The 24,289-nt window shown below is 47.4% G+C and overlaps 6 pseudogenes; 3 read left to right on the forward strand and 3 right to left on the reverse strand.

Annotated features, from left to right (window-relative positions):
• Positions 1–1,010: 1,010 nt before the first annotated feature.
• Positions 1,011–1,129, reverse strand: LOC143948672 (5S ribosomal RNA; annotated as a pseudogene).
• A 1,015-nt stretch (positions 1,130–2,144) lies between these two features.
• Positions 2,145–2,263, reverse strand: LOC143948823 (5S ribosomal RNA; annotated as a pseudogene).
• Positions 2,264–3,465: 1,202 nt separating this feature from the next.
• On the reverse strand, positions 3,466–3,584 carry LOC143948587 (5S ribosomal RNA; annotated as a pseudogene).
• A 1,484-nt stretch (positions 3,585–5,068) lies between these two features.
• On the forward strand, positions 5,069–5,187 carry LOC143947881 (5S ribosomal RNA; annotated as a pseudogene).
• Positions 5,188–8,935: 3,748 nt separating this feature from the next.
• Positions 8,936–9,054, forward strand: LOC143947278 (5S ribosomal RNA; annotated as a pseudogene).
• Positions 9,055–12,753: 3,699 nt separating this feature from the next.
• On the forward strand, positions 12,754–12,872 carry LOC143949779 (5S ribosomal RNA; annotated as a pseudogene).
• Positions 12,873–24,289: the final 11,417 nt, after the last annotated feature.

Here is a 24,289-nt window from a genome sequence, read left to right on the forward strand (position 1 = left end):
ACACTGGTGGTGTTGGCCAAAATATTCCCCGGTCAATCTGACCGCTGCTGGCGCTGTGAGCAACAGGCTGGCACCATTCTCCACATTTTCTGGGAATGCCTTAAATTACAAACATTCTGGCAGCCTGTCCTGAGACTCATCCACAAGTTCACAGACATTTCCTTAGCCAATGATCCCACAGCAGTTCTTCTCAATCTAACTCCTATGTCGAGAAAGCGCTATCATAAGTCCTTACTTAAACATCTCCTCAATGCAGCTAGGGCCTGCATCCCAAGTCAGTGGAAACAGCAACTGCTCCAACGGTGACCCAGTGGTTCGCAAGGGTAAATGATATTGAACGAATGGAAGACCTGACTGCCACAATGAGGGATAAAACGGAGGAGCAGGGGAACAGATGGTTCTACTGGAACAGTTGTGCTTTTCGGAAGAATACCTCCGCGAGACATAGTAAGCTCATGGTGATCGTTGAAGATCGCTGTTCCAAACGTTGGACAGCTGATGAGCTGGTAAACCGAGGGCGTCTCTTGCTCCCTGGGAGGGGACCCCACCCTATCCACTCTACCCACGACACCCCCTTACCCCTTCTTTTCCTTTTCTGCCATTTCCTTCCCCAATCTTCTCTTTCCCCTTCTCCCTCCTTTCAGTTCTACTATTTCCCTTCTTAACTCAAAAAAGGGAAAAGAAAATGGTATGTTCCAACCCCATTTGACTACTACACAATACTCTTCCCCTATCTATGGATATTGAAACTCTTCGAGGGTAGCAGGGCTAGTATCAATAATATTTTAAGTGGTAGAGGATCCCAACGAGATGGAGCTTTAATCTCATCTTGATATGACCGCAAAGCTGTACACGTGCTATTCTCCTCGGACTTCTTACCATTGGCTCTGATATCCATGCAATATGATCGTTTGTTTGTAACTATTTGTATCACACATTCTTTGAAGTTGCCTTTGCATTGTATGTCGCATACTACTAAATAAAAAAATAAAAATAAAAATAAAAAAAGAAGCCTATGGCACCTGGTATTCCCAGGCGGTCTCCCATCCACGTACTAACCAGGCCCGACACTGTTTAGCCTCCGAGATCAGACGAAATTGGGCGCTTTCAGGGTGATGGGGCCGTAGGTGATCTCTTCGGGCACTCTCAACCCTCTTGACAAACACCAATATGGTCACCTTGGGAAACAAGTGAAAAAAAAAAACAGGTCAAGGCCAACAACATAAAAAGAAGCCTACAGCACCTAGTATTCCCAGGTGGTCTCCAATCCAGATACTAGCAAGGCCCAACCCTGTTTAGCTTCTGAGATCAGAGGAGATCGGGCGCTTTCAGGCTTATGTGCCCATAGACAATCTCTTTGGGCACTCTCAACCCTCTTGACAAATGCCAAGATAGTCACCTTGAGATACAAGAGAAAAAAAAACAGGTCAATGTCAACAACATAAAAAGAAGAATACGGCACCTGGTATTCCAACGCCATCTCCCATCCAGGTACTAACTAGGCCCAACCCTTCTTAGCCTCAGAGAAGAGAAGAGATAGGGCTCTTTCAGGGTGATGCTGCTGTAAGCGCTCTCTTTGGGCACTCTCAACCCTCTTGACAAATGCCAAGATGGTCACCTTGGGAAACAAGCAAAAAAAAAAACGAATCAACGCCAACAACATAAAAAGAAGCCTACAATAACTGGTATTCCCAGGTGGTCTCCCATCCAGGTACTAACCAGGCCTGACTTTTCTTAGCCTCCAAGATCAGACGATATTGGGTGATTTCAGAGTGATGAGATCAGAGGAGATTGGGCGCTTTCAGGCTTATGTGCCCATAGGCAAGCTCTTTGGGCACTCTCAACCCTCTTGACAAATGCCAAGATAGTCACCTTGGGAAACAAGCGAAAAAAAAACAGGTCAATGTCAACAACATAAAAAGAAGACTACGGCACCTGGTATTCCAAAGCCATCTCCCATCCAGGGACTAACTAGGCCCAACCCTTCTTAGCCTCAGAGATGAGAAGAGATAGGGCTCTTTCAGGGTGATGCTGCTGTAGGTGAACTCTTTGGGCACTCTCAACCCTCTTGACAAATGCCAAGATGGTCACCTTGGGAAACAAGCGAAAAAAAAAAAAGAATCAACGCTAACAACATAAAAAGAAGCCTACAATAACTGGTATTCCCAGGTGGTCTCCCATCCAGGTACTAAGCAGGCCTGACTCTTCTTAGCCTCCAAGATCAGACGAGATTGGGTACTTTCAGAGTGATGTGGCCATAGGCAATCTCTTCAGGCAATCTCTTCAGGCAATCTCTTCAGGCACTCTCAACCCTTTTGACTAACACCAAGATGGTCACCTTGGGAAACAAGTGGAAAAAAAAACAGGTCAACGCCAACAACATACAACAGAAGCCTACGACACCTGGTATTCCCAGGTGGTCTCCCATCCAGGTACTAACAAGGCCCGACTCTTCTTAGCCGACAACATCAAACAAGATTGGGTGCTTTCAGGGTGATGTGCCCGTAGGCAATCTCTTCAGGCACTTTCAACCCTCTTGACAAACGCCAAGATGGTCACCTTGGGAAACAAGCAAAAAAAAATAAGAACTTAAAAATAAAGCCTATGGCATCGAGAAATCCCAGGCGGTCTCCCATCCAGGTACTAACCAGGTCCCAACCCTGCTTAGCCTCTGAGATCAAATGAGATTGGGCTCTTTCAGGGTGATGCTGCCATAGTAGATTTTTTCAGGCACGCTCAACCCTCTTGACAAACGCCAAGATGGTCACCTTGGGAAACAAACAAAAATAACAAGTCAACGCCAACAACATTAAGAGAAGCCTACAGCACCTAGTATTCCAAGGCGGTCTCCCATCCAGGTATTAACAAGGCGTGACCCTTTCTAGCCTCTGAGATCAGAGGAGATTGGGCACTTTCAGGGTGATGTGCCCATAGGCAATCTCTTTGGGCACTCTCATTGGAAAAATGCCAAGATAGTCACCCTGGGAAACAAGCGAAAAAAAAACGGTCAACGCCAACAACATGAAAAGAAGAATACGGCACCTGGTATTCCAAGGCCGTCTCCCATACAAGTACTAACTAGGCCCAACCCTTCTTAGCCTCAGAGATCAGAAGAGATAGGGTGCTTTCAGGGTGATGCGGCTGTAAGCGATCTCTTTAGGCACTCTCAACCCTCTTGACAAATGCCAAGATGATCACTTTGGGAAACAAGCGAAAAAAACAGGTCAACACCAACAACATAAAAAGAAGCCTGCAGCATCTGGAAAACCCAGGTCGTCTCCCATCCAGGTACAAACCAGGCCCAACCCTGCTTAGCCTCTGAGACCAGGCGAGATTGGGAACTTTCAGGGTGTTGTGCCCGTAGGCAATTTCTTTGTGCACTCTCAACCCTCTTGATAAATGCCAAGATGGTCACCTTGGGAAACAAGGGAAAAAAAACAGGTCAACGCCGACAACATAATGAGAAGCCTACGGCACCTGGTATTCCCAGGCTGTCTCCCATCCAGGTACTGACCAGGCCCATCGCTGCTTAGCCTCTGAGATCAGATGAGATTGGGCTCTTTCAGGGTGATTTGGCCGTAGGCACTCTCTTTGGGCACTCTGAAGCCTCTTGACAAAAGCAAAGATGGTCACCTTGGGAAACAAGCTAAAAAAAACAGGTCAAAGCCAACAACATAAAAAAAAGCCTACGGCATCCGGTATTCACAGGCGATCTCCCAATCATGACACTAACCAGGCCAGATCCTTCTATGGCACCTGGTCTTCCCAGACAGTCTCCCATCCAGGTACTAAGATCGGGTGCTTTCAGGGTGATGTGGCCGTAAGTGTTCTCTTCAAGACACGCCCAACCCTCTTGACAAACGCCAAGATGATCCCCTTGAGAAACAAGTGAAAAAAACAGGTCAAAGCCAACAACATAAAAAGAAGCCTATGGCACCTGGTATTCCCAGGCGGTCTCCCATCCAGGTAATAACCAGGCCCGACACTGTTTAGCCTCCGAGATCAGACGAGATTGGGCGCTCTCCAGCTATCCAATGCAACAGGTACTTGCTCTAGCAGTATGGTCCCCGTGGGAATCCAGCCCGCGGGCCCAAGAAATAGGGCTGCTCTCAGAAGCCCTTTCGGGGCTTGCCTGGTAAAGGCCTGGTCAGACAGGCCCGGAGGGAATCTAGGATGTCCAATAATTGGGGTCATAGGAGAAGGGAAGTTAGTCAGGTGGGAAAGGTGAAAAAAACTATCCATCTCGGCGAGCGAGGGGCCAATTAACGGGTGAGTAGTCACACAGGGCTCCAATGGCCTCCCCGCCCAAGGCAGACCAGCCAGTGGAACCCACGCCATCTCCTGCTCTAGCTTGACCCATAGCTTCAGTTCCCCATGCCGGCACCAGTCAACCACCCGTGTCATGTGCGTCGCTGTGTAATAAAGAGCAGGGTCCGGGAAGCCAATACCTCCCCGCAATTTCGGACGCAATAGCATTGCCCTACCAATACGCGTATGTTTGCCACGCCAGAGGAACTTGATAAAGATTGAGCGAATCGCATGAAAGAAAGTCTGGGGTATTTTGATAGGTAAGGCTTGTAGTAGATACAGAAGTCGTGGCATCGCGTTCATCTTCAACACATTACAGAGTCCGAACCATGACAGAGCTAGTGGGTCCCATTTTTTAAGGTCCGCTGTAAGCCCATAGGCTTCTTTTTATGTTGTTGGCTTTGACCTGTTCTTTTCGCTTGTTTCTCAAGGCGACCATCTTGGCATTTGTCAAGAGGGTTGGGCGTGTCTTGAAGAGAACACTTACGGCCACATCAACCTGAAAGCACCTGATCTCCTCTGATTTCAGAGGCTAAGCAGTGTCAGGCCTGGTTAATACCTGGATGGGAGACTGCCTGGGAAGACCAGGTGCCATAGAAGGATCTGGTCTGGTTAGTGTCTTGATTGGGAGATCGCCTGGGAATACTGGATGCCGTAGGCTTCTTTTTATGTTGTTGGCTTTGACCTGTTTTTTTTACCTTGTTTCCCAAGGTGATCATCTTGGCCTTTGTCAAGAGGCTTCAGAGTGCCCAAAGAGAGTACCTACGGCCAAATCACCCTGAAAGAGCCCAATCTCATCTGATCTCGGAGGCTAAGCAGCGATGGGCCTGGTTAGTACCTGGATGGGAGACAGCCTGGGAAAACCAGGTGCCGTAGGCTTCCCATTATGTTGTCGTCGTTGACGTGTTTTTTTTCCCTTGTTTCCCAAGGTGACCATCTTGGCATGTGTCAAGAGGGTTGAGAGTGCACAAAGAAATTGCCTACGGGCACAACACCCTGAAAGCGCCCAATCTCGTCTGGTCTCAGAGGCTAAGCAGGGTTGGGCCTGGTTTGTACCTGGATGGGAGACCGCCTGGGTTTTCCAGATGCCGCAGGCTTCTTTTTATGTTGTTGGTGTTGACCTGTTTTTTTCGCTTGTTTCCCAAAGTGATCATCTTGGCATTTGTCAAGAGGGTTGAGAGTGCCTAAAGAGATCACTTACAGCCACATCACCCTGAAAGCACCCTATCTCTTCTGATCTCAGAGGCTAAGAAGGGTTGGGCCTAGTTAGTACTTGAATGGGAGACGGCCTTGGAATACCATGTGCCGTATTCTTCTTTTTATGTTGTTGGCGTTGACCTGCTTTTTTTCGCTTGTTTCCCAGGGTGACTATCTTGGCATTTTTCAAGAGGGATGAGAGTGCCCAAAGAGATTACCAATGGGCATATCACCCTGAAAGCGCCCAATCTCCGCTGATCTCAGAGGCTAGAAAGGGTCGCACCTTGTTAATACCTGGATGGGAGACCGCCTGGGAATACTAGGTGCTGTAGGCTTCTTTTTATGTTGTTGGCGTTGACTTCTTTTTTTTGTTTGTTTCCCAAGGTGACCATCTTGGCGTTTGTCAAGAGGGTTGAGCGTGCCTGAAAAAATCTACTATGGCTGCATCACCCTGAAAGAGCCAAATCTCATTTGATCTCAGAGGCTAAGCAGGGTTGGGACCTGGTTAGTACCTGGATGGGAGAACGCCTGGGATTTCTCGATGCCATAGGCTTTTTTTTATGTTGTTGGCATTGACTTTTTTTTTTTTTTTTTTTTATTCTTTTATTAAGTATAAGTAGAACAACATAAATATAACAGTCAACCATACAGCATGACCCAGGGTCATAATTACATGGTAACAAAAAATAAGCAGCCAAATAACTCTGGGTTCTCAGAGGGGAGTGCTACAGTTTCATGCAGAAAAGAGAGAAACCCCACCTCCGACATGTAGTACAGTATAACTAGTGCAGCTCCGTTCGGACAAATCTAATCATGGAGAACAACTGGGACCACAGCGAGCCAGCTTATCATGACCTATGTGAACCAGAGTAAAATATGAGCCGGTCGTGTCCAGAACCCTGGGGTTCTTCTGGGTCCCGAAGGCTAGTAAGGAGACAAGGCATAGTCAAAAGGGAGGACAGGGGGAGAAGAGAGTGCAAAGACGGAGAGAGAGGAGGGGGGGGGGGTGGCGGCATGGAAAAAAAATAAAGACAAAAAGGGAGGGGGGGGGGAATGCCACCCAGGGCAGACATGGCCTACGTAGGTAAACGTTAGATGTTCAGTCGTTTTCTGGGACAGGGGCGCTGCTCACCTCCCGAATGTAGTCTCGAGTACCAGTAAAATACCTCCAGGGCCTCCATGTAACACTTAATGTCTCTTCAGTGTTGTGAAGGGTGGCGGTCAATTCTTCCACCTGGAGAATATGATTGACTTTGGAATACCACAGCACCTTGGATGGGGGCTGAGGCTGCCTCCACAGTGTGGGAATGCAGGCCTGGGCGGCATTCAGGAGTTGCATCGTGAGGGTTTTTTTGTATTTTCGAACAGGCTGCTCGGTCAAGTGTAGAAGGCACGCTGCTGGGTTGTCTGCGATATCTAGATTTGTGAGAGTTTTTATCGTCCCGGTCACCTCCACCCCAAAGTTCCGTAAGGCCGGGCATGCCCAGAAAATGTGTCCCATGGTCCCCGTATCTGAATTGCACCTCCAACAAACATCCAGGATCGATCTATTCATTTTATTCAGAAGGTATGGGACTCTATACCAGCGTGAGACTATCTTGTATCCTGATTCTTGATATTGGTTTGCGATGGAAGCTTTATGTACTAAGGTCAGGATCTTCCCTATCTGTTGTGGGGTAAATGTGATGCCTAAGTCCCTCTCCCATTTGTGGATAAATGGTGTGGTCGACTCCTCCTCCTGACTACTCAATAGGTTGTACAGGAGGGAGAGGGTGTGTCGCACAGGTTCCCTTTTGTGACAGATGGATTCATAGGGCGTCAGGTCTCTAGAAGTGTAGGGGGCCCTTTGTATGGCCAGAAGAAAGTGATGAAGTTGATAAGCACTAAACAAGTCAAGCGGAGGGTCAGAAAGCTCGGCGACAGTTTGCGTGGTCAGGAGCCCTCCCGAGGGCCACACCTCTCCCAGACGCTGTTTCCCCACCACTGTCAACTGTCGCAGTTTCTTGTTGGTAAATCCCGGTGGGAAGTCTGGATTACCTATAACCAGAGTCATTGGTGACGGCAGGGGAGTAATGTGTGTGCAGCGGAACAACCTCCGCACAACAGCCAACGTAGCTCCCACTACGGGGTGATCTCTGAGGTCTTTTGGTAGGGAGGACAGGAGCCACGGGGAGGTCAATAGGGGAATGGATCCATCCTCAATCTCCATCTCCACCCACTGCTTGTGTGGGCCATTACAATGCCAATCAACGACTCTCGCTAGCAGAGTCGCTCTGTAGTATTGTCTCAGATCTGGGAGACCCAGACCCCCCTTGTCCTTTGGTCTGGCAAGCAATTGCAAACGGGCTCTGGGCAGTTTGCACGCCCAAATAAAGTCCCGGAGCAGCACCTGCAGTTGTGTGAAAAAAATTGGGGGTAACCCGATCGGTAATGTCTGGAACAAGTATAAGATCCGGGGGAGGGCCGTCATTTTGAATGCATTACAGCGCCCGATCCAGGTCAGTGTTAAAGCATGCCAGTTTCCCAAATCAGATTTCAGTCTATTCAGGAGAGGGACAAAATTAAGCGGGTACAATTGTGCCAAATCCGCTGCGATGTCAACGCCCAGGTAACATATAGATTTTTCAGCCCAGTAGAATGGAAAAGTGGAGCGGAGCCTCTTGGCCTCACCATCCGGGACCGATATATTCAATACAGCCGACTTGGCGCAATTGATTTTATAGTTTGATAGGCTGCCGTATCGCCGGAGAGACGCGAGTATATTGGGAAGCAAAATGTGTGGATTGGAGACGGAAAAAATTAGATCGTCAGCGTACGCCGCAATTTTGTGGTGTGCCGAGGGTTTGGATATGCCAGTAATATTCGGGTCAGAATAAAAATTAGGGGAGACAGAGGGCACCCCTGCCTCGTCCCATTAGTGATGGGGAAAGAGTCCGAGCACCACTTGTTCACCCATACCGCTGCCGACGGCGTGGAGTAAAGTGACATTACCCAGCTCATCGTGTTGGGGCCAAGATCTATATGTTCCAGGGTGGCCTGCATAAAGTGCCAGGCCACCCTGTCAAAGGCCTTCTCCGCGTCCGTTGACAACATAAGCAAGGGCCTTCCCTGTACATGCGCCGCATGGATTAAATTGAGGACTCGGACCATATTGTCTCTAAGGTGACCATCTTGGCGTTTGTCAAGAGGGTTGAAAGTGCCTGAAAAGATTGCCTACGGGCACATCACCCTGAAAGCACCCGATCTCGTTTGATGTTGGAGGCTAAGAAGAGTCGGGCCTTGTTAGTACCTGGATGGGAGACCGCCTGGGAATACCAGGTGTCCTAGACTTCTTTTTATGTTGTTGGAGATGACTTGTTTTTTTTTCGCTTGTTTCCCAAAGTGACCATCTTGGTGTTTGTCAAGAGGGTTGAGAGTGCCTGAAGAGATTGCCTATGGCCACATCACTCTGAAAGCACCCAATCTCGTCTGATCTTGGAGGCTAAGAAGAGTCGGGCCTGGTTAGTACCTGGATGGGAGATCACCTGGGAATACCAGTTATTGTAGGCTTCTTTTTATGTTGTTGGCGTTGATTCGGTTTTTTTTTCCGCTTGTTTCCCAAGGTGACCATCTTGGCATTTGTCAAGAGGGTTGAGAGTGCCCAAAGAGATCGCTTACAGCAGCATCACCCTGAAAGAGCCCTATCTCTTCTCTTCTCTGAGGCTAAGAAGGGTGGGGCCTAGTTAGTACCTGGATGGGAGATGGCGTTGGAATACCAGGTGCCGTATTCTTCTTTTTTTTTCAAATATATAATTTTATTGATTTCCAGAGGGGTCGAAGCTCCTCAGTACATATAATAAAACATATACACAGGGCAAGGATTACAAGAGAGGCAGTACAAAAACCAAGTCATGAGACAGGAGATAACAAATAGTATTCCGTTGTACATGCAACCAAAAGAAAGAAGGAGAATATTTATTAATAGCCCTTATTAACGTTCAGTTGGAAAGCACCGGAGCACAAGTCAACCCCTATGTCCCCCCCCTGTAAATAAGGGGGTGGGGACGTCCCGAGCTACTAAATAGGGGAGCTCGGGACCAAAAGGTAACAACAGCTAAAGACATAGGGGGGTCAGAAAAGGGAAGAGAGAAAAAAAAAAGGGGGGGGGAGAGAAAGGCAGAGATCAGGCGTAGAAAAGATTAAAAAGGTAAGAACTAGCATGGACACGACGGTGGCCCCAGCCCACCTCTCACTCGAGATGGTGGAGAAGGGTCAGGACGACAATAGACGCTGACCTTCGGCCGAAAATATAAACATGCACCAGATGTCCCAGGTCTTTTTAAAGACTTCTTGTTTGTGTTGCGCTGTGAGAATCACGTCCTCCAGCCTCCACACGTCCTCCACCTTCCTCAACCAATGTGCCACAGTTGGGGGAGAGTTTTGCTTCCAATACAGAGGGATGCACGCTTTGGCCGCATTGAGAAGATGGCAGACCAGGGATCTCTTATATTGTTTGACTGGTGTCGGGGAGTGGTGTAGTAAAAAGTAGGCCGCCTCATTCGTAACCTCATATGTCGTAAATTGCTGAGTGATGCGGCGTACCTCATCCCAAAACCCCCTCAGTCTAGAGCATGTCCAAAAGACATGGAGTATAGTACCCTCCTCTTCATTGCAGCGCCAGCACCGGTCTGAGGAGGAAGGGAAGCATTTACTCAGACGAGAGGGGGTTAAATACCAACGGTTGAGGACCTTAAAGTTAGTCTCCTGGATTTTGGTGCAGGATGAGGACTTAAGAGCCAAGGTGACAATGCGCTGCGCTTGTGCTGTCGAGAAAGTGCATTGAAGGTCTCGCTCCCATTTGGATAGACAGGCTAGGCGGAGCGGTTCCCGCGGTGTGGATAGCAAGGCGTAAGTCTGCGAAAGAATGTGGGTCAATGGTTCCGTACCGGAGCCTAAGAGCTCAAAAGGGGTTAAACGTTGCTCAAAGTCCCGCGGTCTTGGCAACGAATAAAGGAAATGGTGTAGCTGTAGGGCTTTCCAGAAGGGGAGTCGATATGTCCCTGCCGCTGCCGAAAGGTCTGTAATAGAGGGCCAGTGTCCATCGGCCAGAAATTTGGCCACGTGATCATGACCGGAGTCTCTAAGAGACTTGTAGTTCGTCTGGTCGAGACCCGGTTCGAACTTTGGGTGACCTAGAACGGGAAGTAAAAGGGATACAGATGACAAGAGGGACGCTTGAGCAACAGTACTGATGACTCTGCGTCAACGTCACCCCTATCAAGGGGTGTGTCTTCAATGTAGTCGGAAGGTCTTTGTAGCACCAGAGTGCTCCAGGCAGGGATATATGGGTTTGGGATTGTTCTATACAGATCCAGAGCTTGGAGGTCCTATTTCTGCGCCAGTCAAGAATCCGTCCGAGATGAGATGCTAGATAGTAGCGACGAATGTCGGGGAGTGCCAAGCCTCCCCACTGTTTGGGAAGAGTCATTTGGGAATAACGCAGTCTGGGTTTCTTAGCAGCCCATACAAATTTGGTAAAGAGAGCCTGTACCTGTTTAAAGAAGGAGGGAGGAATATGTATGGGTAATGCGTGGATGAGATAGATAAATTTGGGTAAGACGGTCATTTTGAGAAGATTGCACCTTCCGAACCAGGAATGGAGACCCCCAGTCCATGATTCAAGGAGCAAACGGGTAGAGGTCAATAGGGGTGGGAAGTTAAGATCAAACGTCCGGGAAATGTCCGCAGGGATTTTCGTGCCCAGATACGTGAGGGCTGTGGTAGTCCATTTAAGCTTAAAACTGGCCTGAAGATCTGATAAGGTTCGGGTGGGGACTGCCAACCCCATGGCTTCCGATTTGGTAAAGTTGATTTTTAGATGAGAAAGCTTCCCAAACTTCCCAAACTCCTGAAGTAAATTCGGCAAAGATACGCGGGGGTTCGTTAGGGAGAATAAAAGGTCATCTGCATATGCAGAGATTTTATAGTGGGAATTACCGATCTGAAGTCCCGAAACGTCCGGATTATTGCGAATGGTACAGAGAAACGGTTCCAGGGAGATAGCAAAAAGTAGCGGGGATAGAGGGCAACCCTGTCTCGTCCCATTCCTGATAGGAAAGGGAGTCGACAGGACCCCATTGGCTTTAACTTGAGCTGAGGGAACCGAGTAAATACTGGTGATCCACTTCATCATTCTCTCACCTAGGCCTATATGTCTGAGAACAGAGAACATGTATTGCCAGTTAACCCTGTCAAATGCCTTCTCGGCATCAGTATTGACCAATAGGCACGGGATTTTACGGGAGTTGGCAACCTGGAGCAAGTTCAAGACCTTGATAGTGTTGTCTCTTGCTTCTCTGTTGGGTATGAACCCCACCTGGTCCAGGTGCACGAGGGATTGTAGATGGTGTGCTAATCTAGAGGCAATAATTTTAGAAAACAGTTTCAAATCCAGATTTAATAGGGAGATCGGTCTGTAACTGCCGCATTGGTGGGGATCTTTCCCCTCTTTAGGGATCAGCGATATGTGGGCTCTCAACGTGTCCCTGGGGAAGCCCGTGCCCGTACTTAAAGCATTAAAGAAAGACACCAGGTGGGGTCCCAGAATTGGCAATAGGGTCTTATAATATTGGACGGTGAAGCCGTCCGGGCCCGGGGCCTTATCCGCCTTCATTGCAGCCACAGCAGCCTGCAGTTCCTCAAGGTTGATCGGCGCTTCCAATACGGCCTGGGCCTCTGGGGATAGCGAGGGGAGTCGAGAGTCTGCAATATAACTGTCTATTTGTACTTGTGTGCAATTAGATCTAGGTAGATTATAAAGACCTGAGTAAAATTTGCCGAAGGCTGTGGCAATCTGCTGCGGGGTGGAGGCCCGTTGGCCCTGCGCATCTAGCACCTGGGGGATGTAGGACGCTGATTTAATCGCTTTGACCGACTTGGCCGCCGTATTCTTCTTTTTATGTTGTTGACATTGACCTGTTTTTTTTTCGCTTGTATCTCAAGGTGACTATCTTGGCATTTGTCAAGAGGGTTGAGAGTGCCCAAAGAGATTGCCTATAGGCACATAACCCTGAAAGCGCCCGATCACCTCTGATCTCAGAGGCTAAACAGGGTTGGGACCAGTTAAGTACCTGGATGGGAGACCGCCTGGGATTTCCAGATGCCGTAGGCTTCTTTTTATGTTGTTGCCGTTAACCTATTTTTTTCTGCATGTTCCCAAGGTGACCATCTTGGCATTTGTCAAGAGAGTTGAGAGTGCCTGAAGATATTGGCTATGGCCACATCACCCTGAATCTGTTCCATCTCATCTGATCTTGGAGGCTAAGCAGGGTCGGGCCTGGTTAATGCCTGGATGGGAGACCGCCTGGGAATACCAGGTGTCATAGGCTTCTTTTTGTTTTCAAATATAATTTTTTCTCCAAACAGGGGAAGACGGTCCCCCGAGTACATAATGCAACAGAGAAATACAGAGCAAAAAGCAGCTGAACAATACTTGCTACAGGTATATTCGCAACTGTGAGTGTGCCTTCCATCAATCACAATGAATAAAGTACTGTACCAAGATCCAGGGTCACACAAACCCCAGGTCCCTCCGGCATAATCCATCCAGAGGGGGGTGTGGGGCCGTCATTCCCAATTTTCCACTTTTTCCAAAAGAGAGAGGGGGTGGAGGGGGTGAGAGATAGGGGAGGAAGGCAGAAAAGAGAAGGGGTGAAAGATCAGGAAAGGAGAAAAGGTGACGAGACACAATGGCAGCCACCGTCCAAGGGGCCAGTCTTGGAAAGCTCAGAGCACTAAGGCGATAGCAGGCAACATCCTTCCAGCGAGAATATAAAGGTATTCCAGATGTCCCAGGTATTCCAAATACCACCTGGTGAGAAGTTTAAAATTTGTCTCCTGTATCTTCGTGCACAGCAAGGTTTTGAGAGCCAAAGTGATAATGCGTTGTCTCTGTGCTGGGGAAAACGAGCAATTAAGGTCCTTTTCCCAGTTGGACAGACAGGTTAAGTGTGGGTAATCTGTTTGAGAGAGAATGTGGGCCAAAGGGCCTTCGCTCCTGCATAGAGTCTCAAACTCCGTCTGAGGGCGGGCGAACGTTTGAGAATTGGGGATGGAATGGAGAAAATGATGTTGTTGCGCCGCTCTCCAAAAAGGCAGTTGGAAAAGCCCTGTCGGATCTGTTAGGGTTGAGAAAGAAGGCCATTTTCCATCAATGACGAATTTAGACGCATTGTCTAGGTTGGAATTTCTAAGTGGGTCCCCGGTTCAAAGTTCGGATGGCCACGTATGGGGAATAGGGGGGAAGTCAAAGATGTGAGTGTGTTTTGGGTAGCGACCAGGTGACTGACTTTCAACTAAGCCCCTATAGTGGGATGTGACGTCAATTCTGTGGGTAAATCCTTATAGCACCACATGGCGCTTCTTAGTGGAATTCGGGAGTGAGCTTAGAAAGTTTGTATCGATTCCAGTCCAATACACGCCCCAGATGGGAGGCCAGGTAGTAGCGTCGCAAGTCAGGGAGAACCAACCCTCCCTGTTGTTTAGACAATGTCAGCTGTGTCCGCTTAAGTCTGGGATTTTCGTGGGCCCAGTTAAATTGAGTGAGCAAGGATTGAGCTTGCTTAAAAAACAGGACTGGAATCTGGATCAGGAGAGCTTGGAAAAGATAGGTAAATTTAGGGAGTATGTTCATTTAATGAGATTGCATCTCCTGAACCAGGAATGGAGGCCAGAATGCCACCCGTGAAGCAAACTGCAGATATTAGTTTTTTTTGATGTGTGGGGCCGTAATTCCCAATTTTCCACTTTTTCCAGAAGAGAGAGGGGGTGGAGGGGGTGAGAGATAGGGGAGGAAGGCAGAAAAGAGAAGGGGTGAAAGATCAGGAAAGGAGAAGAGGGGACGAGACACGATGGCAGCCACTGTCCAAGGGGCCAGTCAAGGAAAGCTCAGAGCACTAAGGCGATAGCAGGCGACATCCTTCCAGCGAGAATATAAAGGTATTCCAGATGTCCCAGGTTTGTTTAAAAAATTCTTGTTTACCTTGTGATGTGAGGATCAAGTCCTCCATTTTTTTTTATGTCCTCTATTTTCCTAAGCCAGTGAGTAATGAAAGGGGGGGGACATTTTTTCCAATAGAGAGGGATGCAGGATTTCGCCGCATTTATCACATGCCGTAAAATAGATTTTTTTGTACTTCTTAATGGGAATCTGTGAATGGTGCAAGAGAAAGAATGCAGCGTCTTCCTGGATGGAGAAGTCTGTGAATTTTTGTGTTATGCATCGGATCTCTGTCCAGAAGTCCACCAAGCTGGGGCAGGACCAAAAAATGTGGAGCAACGTGCCCTCTTCTTCTCCACACCTCCAGCATATGTTTGAGGAAGAGGGGAAACATTTATGCAGCTTTGATGGTGTCAAATACCACCTGGTGAGAAGTTTAAAATTAGTCTCCTGTATCTTCGTGCACAGCCAGGTTTTGAGAGCCAAAGTGATAATGCGTTGTCTCTGTGCTGGGGAAAACTAGCAATTAAGGTCCTTTTCCCAGTTGGACAGACAGGTTAAGTGTGGGTAATCTGTTTGAGAGAGAATGTGTGCCAAAGGGCCTTCGCTCCTGCATAGAGTCTCAAACTCCGTCTGAGGGGGGGCGAACGTTTGAGGATTGGGGATGGAATGGAGAAAATGATGTCGTTGCGCCGCTCTCCAAAAAGGCAGTTGGAAAAGCCCTGTCGGATCTGTTAGGGTTGAGAAAGAAGGCCATTTTCCATCAATGACGAATTTAGACGCATTGTCTAGGTTGGAATTTCTAAGTGGGTCCCCGGTTCAAAGTTCGGATGGCCACGTATAGGGAATAGGGGGGAAGTCAAAGATGTGAGTGTGTTTTGGGTAGCGATCAGGTGACTGACTTTCAACTAAGCCCCTATAGTGGGATGTGATGTCAATTCTGTGGGTAAACCCTTATAGCACCACATGGCGCTTCTTAGCGGAATTCGGGAGTGAGCTTAGAAAGTTTGTTTCGATTCCAGTCCAATACACACCCCAGATGGGAGGCCAGGTAGTAGCGACACAAGTCAGGGAGAACCAACCCTCCCTGTTGTTTCGACAATGTCAGCTGTGACTGCAAAAGTCTGGGATTTTCGTGGGCCCAGTTAAATTGAGTGAGCAAGGATTGAGCTTGCTTAAAAAACGGGACTGAAATCTGGATCAGGAGAGCTTGGAAAAGATAGGTAAATTTAGGGAGTATGTTCATTTTAATGAGATTGCATCTCCTGAACCAGGAATGGAGGCCAGAATGCCACCCGTGAAGCAAACTGCGTATCTTAGTGACAAGGGGTGGGGGGAAGTTTTAAGGGCTGTACGGGTCCATTTAAATCGAAAATTGGACTGCAAGTCTAGTTACGTTTGCGTGGGGACTGCAACCCCCATGGCCTCTGATTTCAAGAAGTATCCCGTATATCTGGAATTCCCGAAGGAGATTTTGCAAGGAAACTCTGGGATTCGTCAGCGAGAACAGCATGTGATCCACGTAGGCAGATATCTTGCACTCAGTAGTACCCATTTGGAGTCCCGTTATGTCTGAGTTTTGTTGAATTGTGGAGAGAAAGGGTTCCAATGACAGGGGCGACAGGGGGCAACCCTGTCTGGTCCCATTCCCGATGTCAAGGGGAGATGAGAGCACCCCATTCGCTTTGACTTGAGCTGAAGGGCGTGAGTATATCTTACTTATCCATGCCAGCATCCGTTCACTCAGACCTATATGGCGAAGGACCAAGAACATGAATGTCCATTTGACCTGATCAAAAGCCTTCTCGGTATCAGTACTCACGAGAAGACAAGGGGTCCCAGATGACTTTGCTTTATGGACCAGGGTAAGCACCTTAATGGTGTTGTCCCTATCTTCCCTGGTGGGAATAAAACCTAACTGGTCAATATGTATAAGGGACTGCAAGTGATGTGCCAATCACGTGGCGAGGATATTTATAGAATAGTTTTAGGACCGAATTTAGAAGGGAAATGGGTCTGTAGCTCCCACATAGGCCCGGGTCTTTGCCCTCCTTAGGTATCAACGAGATGTGGACTCTAAGGGAATCCTCAGGAAAATCCCCATTTGAGCTCAGAGTATTAAATAAATTCACCAAGCGCGGGCCGAGAATAGGGAGGAAGGTCTTATAGTATTGTGCGGTATATCCGTCAGGGCCCGGAGCCTTACCCACCTTCGGAGGTCCCACGGCCGTCTGGACTTCTTCCAGTGTGATCGGGTCCTCCAAGTACTCCCGTGAGTCCGATGAGAGGGTTGGTAGACCAGAACCGGTTACATATCTGTCTATATTGTCCTGTCCGGACCCTGAATCAGGCAGGTTGTAGAGATCAGAGTAACATTTTTCAAAGACTTTGGCTATTTGGGTTGGGGTAGAGGCCCTCTGGCCATTCTCATCTATCAACTGGGGTATGTAAGAGGCAGATTTCAACTCCTTTACCGACCTGGCTAAGATTTTTCTGCATTTGTCCCCTGACTCCTACGTCAATTTACGACAAAACTGGAGTGTCGCTTTCGCTTTATAATGAAGTAGGTCAGCAATCTGGGTGCAGAGTGTCCCCAATTCAATCTCTAAGGTCCGTGAGGGGGCATGTTTATGTTTGGCTTCCACAGAGGCAAGTTCACGAAACAGATTAGCAAGCTGTTCCTTCCATGTTCGTTTGATGCCCGCCCCATGCCTGATAAGTACCCTGCGGAGTACTGACTTGTGAGCCTCCCAAATTATCCCCGGGTCGCAGTCCTGCGTTTAGTTTTCTTGGAAATAAAGGTCCAAGTCCCTGGTCACATCTGCTAAAACTTCCGGTATCTGGAGGAGGCTCTCATTAAGGTGCCAGAATAGAGACCTAGGTGAGGGGTTCCTAGAGAGGGTGTAGGTAAGGGCTACAGGAACATGGTCGGACCAAGTAATATGGCCGATGGAGGAAGAGCTCACCAAGTGCAGTTGGTCATGTGGAATCAAGAAGAAGTCTATCCTCAAGTATGATTTGTGAGGGGAAGAGCAAAAAGAGTAGTCCGTTTCCCCAGAGTGTTGCAGGCACCAGACATCAACTAATTGGTCATTCAGTAAACACTTAGTAATCCGCTTTCTAGAGGAAATGAGGAGTGAGGAGCAAGAGGCAGAAGTGTCAACCGATGGCGAAAGGGGACATTAAAGTCCCCACCTAATATCAACTGGCCCTCCCGAAAGTCACATAATCTGTGCAGGGTAGTTCTGAGGAACGTGTCTTGGTGATCATTGGGAGCGTACACAGTGGCAAATGTAAAAAAGCACTCTCCAATGTGGCCCCTAAGAAAAAGATATCGGCCCCCAGGGTCCACCAGAGAATCCTGGAGAACCCAGGGGAGCCTGCTAAAGATCAGAATGGAGACTCCCTTGGTCTTAGAGGAGGAGTTAGTAGATTGGTAGACCTTAGGGAAGGATCTCGACCATAGAAAGGGGAGGCTAGTATTTTTAAAATGTGTTTCTTGTATACAGGCCACATCAGTACAGGAAGTCTTCAGTTCTCACAGGAGGATCCACCATTTTTCAGGGGAGTTCAGTCCCTTAACGTTTAGAGAGGTGACCTTGACTGAGTCTGCCATCGCTCCTCTGGGAGGGGGACGTCAGAGAAAAGCAAAGAAAGTTGAACCAAGGTAGGTTTTGGGTAGGTAATGGATGGCGGGAACTAAAGGGGAGAAAGGAAGGGCAAATGGAAGGAAAGGTAAGGGGAAAAAGAGGCTGGGCACCTCAACCCCAGGGGGAGAGGGAAATTAAGGGTTGTCCACACTCAACAGTACAGGAAGGGTATACTAAAACAGCACAATTATGCTATAGCGCTTACCAGATGTACACTGGGTTTAAAGCGCTGTCCTACTTGGATTGGTGGGTAGACAGGTCGGAGAAGGAGCCCCCGAATCCTAGTCCCCCCAGTCCCGGCAGTGGTAAATGTCACGTCTGATACCGGTATGCAAATAAAAGACAATCAGTAACATCATAGAACCAAAAAATAATAATATAATCAAAACAGAGGTAGAGCACATAACTGTCAACAATGAGGGGTTTCCTTGGCTCGCCCTAATTGTAGGCATGCACGAGGGAGCCTGTCACAACAGAAAAGGCATCACAGAATGGGATCCACCCCCCCCCCGTCCCATACTCCAAAAGTACATGCAGTCCCCGAACAAATGCATTTCTCCCTTTGGCAGATTGTCCTCTCCTTAACCCCTCTCCCCCGTCCACGCCCCGGGGCGAAAAGGGGCAGGGAAGGGGGGAAAAGGGGGGGGGTGGAAGGGGGGAAAGGGGGAGGGAAAGGAGGGAAGGGAAGGGTGGGAAGGGAAGGGGGGAAGGGAGGGGGGAGACAGGGGAGAGGGGACAAACATGCGGAAATGTCAAGTCCTTTAGCGCACTCCCACCAGCAACCACCCGGACCCCATAAATTTCAACTCCTCCCCTCCATGGTCATCACATCAAGATGAAAGAGGAGCAGCCCTGGTCGGTGCATGGAAAATCCGGCAGGCAATCCACCATCCCTCCATCCAACGGGAGACTTCACCCGAGCAGCAGTCCTGGGGCCCGCCAATTAGTGTCTCTCCTGCATCGCCATCGGGGGCTGTGTAGAGCATCCAGAGGGAGGCTGGGTCTGCCCAAACAGTAAGGGGTAAATCCTCTAGGGGGGTCCAGAGTCACACTGGAGGGAAGCAGTGTCTCGTACCAATAGGCTCAATAAATAAGTCATCCAGGGTACCCGAAAGCTGCAGAAGGCAATGTCGGCAAAGCGTAGGTGGGGGCCAATGGGGGGGGGGGGCGAGGGGCGCAACCAGGGGGAGGGGACAAACATGCGGGAATGTCAAGCCCTTCCAGTACAGCGCACTAGGTATCACTCAGACCCCCCAAAGTGCAACTCCCCCCTGTAAGGTCAAGACTCCAGAAGGAAAGATGAGCTGCCCTGGTCTGTACATGAAAGAACCTGCTGCCAAGGGGTTGGGGCCATCATCCCTTCCTCCAATGGGAGATGCCACCGGCATGACAGCCCCGTGTCCTGTCAAGTGGTGCCCCTCCGACAATGTCGTCGGGGTATATGTGGAGCATCCAGGTGGAGGCAGGGACCACCCAAACAGTGATGGGTAAAGCCTCCAAGGGGGACCGGTGTCAGACAGGTTGGTTAATTAGACAAGTCATCCAGTGTGTTCCAGTGAGCAGCGGAAGGAAAGGTCGGTAAGGATTATGAATGGGTGGGGGCCAGGGAGTGCATAAAACTGCCACCAGATGACCGGGGCAGAGAGGGCAAGGGGATGAAAGTCAGATCTGGTAGGTGGGGGCGGGAGTGAGGAGTGTCCCTCATATTACTCACGTTGGCCATACCTTGAAGCTGAGCGCTCTGCATACCCAGGACGTTCTTCTGTATAATCTAGCCTATCTGTATACATTAGCCTGTCTTTTGTACACATTAGCCGGTCCTCTGTATACACTAGTCCGTCTGTATACACTAGTGTATACAGATAGGCTAGATTATACAGAAGAACGTTCTGGGTATGCAGAGATGGAGGCTAGGGTATACAGAGAGAGAGGCTAGAGTATGCATACTTGCTAGTGTATACAGACGGACTAGTGTATACAGAAGACCGGTTAGTTTATATAGAGAGGCTAATGTGTGCAAAAGACAGGCTAGTGTATACAAATAGGCTAGATTATAGAGAAGAACATCTTGGGTATGCAGAGATGGAGGCTAGGGTATACAGAGAGAGAGGCTGGGTTACACAGAGGCTGGTGTATGCAGACTTGCTAGTGTATACAGACGGACTAGTGTATACAAAGAGGCTTGGATGTATAAAGAGCAGCTAGTGTGTCGGACCGTTTGACCTCGCTTCTGCCTTCTCCTGTGTACCGTTGCTGCCCGCCTGTTACCGACCCGGCTTGTACCTTGACCTCGCTTCTTCTGCCAGCTGTTCCAGTCTGACCACCTGTGCCTGCTGTTGTCTGCTGCCTGCCTGCCAGCTGTTCCAGTCCAACCACCTGTGCCTGCTGTTGTCTGCCGCCTTCTGCCAGCTGTTCCAGTCTGACCACCTGTGCCTGCCATAGTCTGCTGTCAGCTCCAGGGCCGGTTCTACTCTTCACCAGCTCGGCACTTGTGCCCTCTGAACTCTAGAATTCCTGTCCCCACTTCCAGGGATTCTCGAGCCAGAGGCTTACGAGAGGCCGCTCCCTGCATTCCGGGCTCCCTTCACCAGGTACGTGACACTAGTGTATACAAATAGGCTAGATTATAGAGAAGAACATCTTGGGTATACAGAGAGAGAGGCTGGGTTACACAGAGAGGCTGGTGTATGCAGACTTGCTAGTGTATACAGACGGACTAGTGTATACAGAGAGGCTTGAGTATACAGAGAGCTAATGTATAATGAGCAGCTAGTGTATACAAAAGACATCCAAGGGTATACAGAGAGACTCGTGTATGCAGAAGACCGGCTAGTTTATACAGATAGGTTAAAGTACAAAACACAGGCTAGTGTATATAGATAGGCTAGATTATACAGACGAAGGTTCTGGGTATGCAGAGATGGAGGCTAGGGTATACAGAGAGAGAGGCTGGGTTACACAGAGGCTGGTGTATGCAGACTTGCTAGTGTATACAGACGGACTAGTGTATACAGAGAGGTTTGGATGTATAAAGAGCAGCTAGTGTATACAAAAGACATCCAAGGGTATACAGAGAGACTCGTGTATGCAGAAGACCGGCTAGTTTATACAGAGAGGCTAAAGTGTACAAAACACAGGCTAGTGTATATAGATAGGCTAGATTATACAGAAGAACGTCCTGGGTATGCAGAGATGGAGGCTAGGGTATACAGAGAGAGAGAGACTGTGTTAGACAGAGAGGCTAGAGTATGCAGACTGGCTAGTGTATACAGATGGACTAGTGTATACAGTAGACTGGCTAGTTTATACAGAGAGGCTAATGTGTACAAAAGACAGGCTAGTGTATACAGATAGGCTAGATTATACAGAAGAACGTCCTGGGAATGCAGAGATGGAGGCTAGGGTATACACAGAGAGAGGCTAGTGTATGCATACTTGCTAGTGTATACAGGCGGACTAGTGTATACAGAAGACCGGTTAGTTTATACAGAGAGGCTAATGTGTACAAAAGACAGGCTAGTGTATACAAATAGGCTCGATTATAGAGAAGAACGTCCTGGGAATGCAGAGATTGAGGCTAGGCTATACAGAGAGAGAGGCTGGGTTACACAGAGAGGGTAGTGTATGCAGACTTGCTAGTGTATACAGACGGACTAGTGTATACAGTAGACCAGCTAGTTTATACAGGGAGGCTAATGTCTACAGAAGACCGGCTAGTGTATACAGATAGGCTAGATTATCGAGAAGAACGTCCTGGGTATGCAGAGATGGAGGCTAGTGTATGCAGACTTGCTAGTGTATACAGGCGGACTAGTGTATACAGAGAGGCTTGGGTACACAGAGAGATAATGTATAAAGAGATGCTAGTGTATACAAAAGACAACCAAGAGTAGACAACTCGTGTATACAGAGACCGGCTACAGAGAGGCTAATTTGTACAAAAGACTGGCTAGTGTTTACAGATAGGCTAGATTATACAGAGGAAGGTCCTAGGTATGCAGAGATGGAGGCTAGGGAATCCCGAGAGAGAGCGTGTTACACAGAGAGGCTAGAGTATGCAGAGGACCGGCTAGTTTATACAGAGAGGCTAATACTCAAAGGCAGGCTATTTTTTACAGATAGGCTTGTGTATACAGAAGACAGTCTGGGGAATTCAGTGAGGCTAGTGTATGCAGAGAGGCTGGGACACCCTAGAATATTGTAAAAAGAAGGCAGGCTAGTGCATATAGATTACGGGCACGTGTATACAGAAGACAGAGAGGCTAGTCTATATAGAGTGGCTGGTGTACACAGAGAGATTAATTTATAAAGAAAGGCTAGCGTGTAAAGAAGACAGGACTTTATTTTTTGCTAATGCAACTACTTCTGAAACATGTAAAGAGTTACAGTGCTTTTTTCATATTTTGGTGCTGTTAAAAAGTGGTGTGTTGTCAGTGTTGATATCAATGTGACAGTTAATGTGGAGAACTACAAATATACAAAATAGAGCAAAAGAGTGCTAAGTTTATTTTGTTAAGTCATTGACTGATAGACGTTAAGTAATTGGCCATTATTGGTTTGGCAGTACATGATTTATTTTGATGTAAGATAGTTTTATTCTCTACTTATAGCCGAGTTTTAGACGACTTTATTATTAGCATTATTCGTATTATTCATATTTATTATGCAGAGTGTAAGTATTGCAGTGAGACGATATTGCTTTTGAAAGATTGGTATTATTATACATAGCATTGTTAGCGGACCAATAGGACAATTTACATGGCTTAATATTGCAGAGCGTAATTTAACAGGAAATAGATCCAAAGCGTTAGTTGCTGTAGCTTCATAAAACTGAGAAATCGTTGCATTATTCTAAATTTAAAAGTTGTTCCGGTAGTACTGAGTAGACGATATTAGATGAGTGATCTACACATTTCGTTTACTATTGCAGAGAGATACCGGCTAAATGTTAAGAAATAAGATGGTTTTGTGTGAGTTGGTTTACCAGGATTTAGAGATAGTAATCTGTTTATTCTAATAATAAATATAGCAATATAACTCAGATTACTATTGAAATACAGGTCGGGTTTAAATGGAAATACACGAAATAACAGCAACGACGTGTGTAGGTTTTTATCAATCACGTTCATTACGTGTGTTTAATCATGTAGTGAATATACCACAAATATAGCATAAGGATGAGAAAGGATAATAACTGGCAGAGGATGACATGGCAAAAAGACAAACTGCATTAGAAATGTGAATATGAATTTGAGATAAAATGTCAATCCCCGTTGGTTACTTACAGGTATTAATACTGTCAACACGGCTACGTACAGCAAAGTGTGAGCTAAGCAGCATTCTGCAATTTTCTGCAATATATAAGTGTGAGCTAAGCAGCTAAATATTCTGCAATAGCAGAAATTAAGTATTTCAGTTGAAAAGAGATCGGAAGCAATCGGTAGCTTCAAAATGACTGAGAAATCATCTCATTACTCTAAAAGTAAAAATTATCCCGGTAGCACTGAGTGATCGTTGTAGTACAAATTCAGTTTCCTATAGCAGAGAGATACAAGCTAAATGTGAGAAGAGCAATTAAACTGTTCTCGGTAGCATTGCATTACTCTTAATATGTGCAGCGTGTAAAGAAGCAATAAGATGGTTTTGTATTATCCTAATATTAGCAGTATACGTAATAAAGGTGAGTAGGTAACCTGGATTTAGACATAGCAAACTCTACAATCTAATTAAGCAAAATTAGAACGGATAATATTGAGACAGTATATACAAGTCGAGTTTAAGTGGAAATACACAAAATATCTAGCTTACCTTTACATTGTTCAATAGAGAGTTGCAAAGTAATACCAAGGAGGAATGTCGGAATAGCAATTAGATGAGATGATTGCTGTAATCATGAAATATCAGCAACGACGCGAATAGGTTTCTATCGTTTTTCAGGGTCCTTACGTGTCATTAAGAATGAGAAAGTATAATAACTGGCAAACTATGACATGACAAAGAGACAAATTGCATTAGAGATGTGAGATAGACATGAAATGTCAATCCCCATTGGTAATTTACATGTAACCATTAATACAGTTAACGCGGCTACATACAGCAAAGTGTGAGCTAAGCAGCTAAAGCTATTATTTAAGAGTAAGTTGACGTAGCTTGAAAA

Source organism: Lithobates pipiens, unplaced genomic scaffold (genome assembly GCF_037356315.1).
Source record: "Lithobates pipiens isolate NorthernLeopardFrog02 unplaced genomic scaffold, aLitPip1_a1.2 Scaffold_30, whole genome shotgun sequence".
Lineage (NCBI taxonomy): Eukaryota > Metazoa > Chordata > Amphibia > Anura > Ranidae > Lithobates > Lithobates pipiens.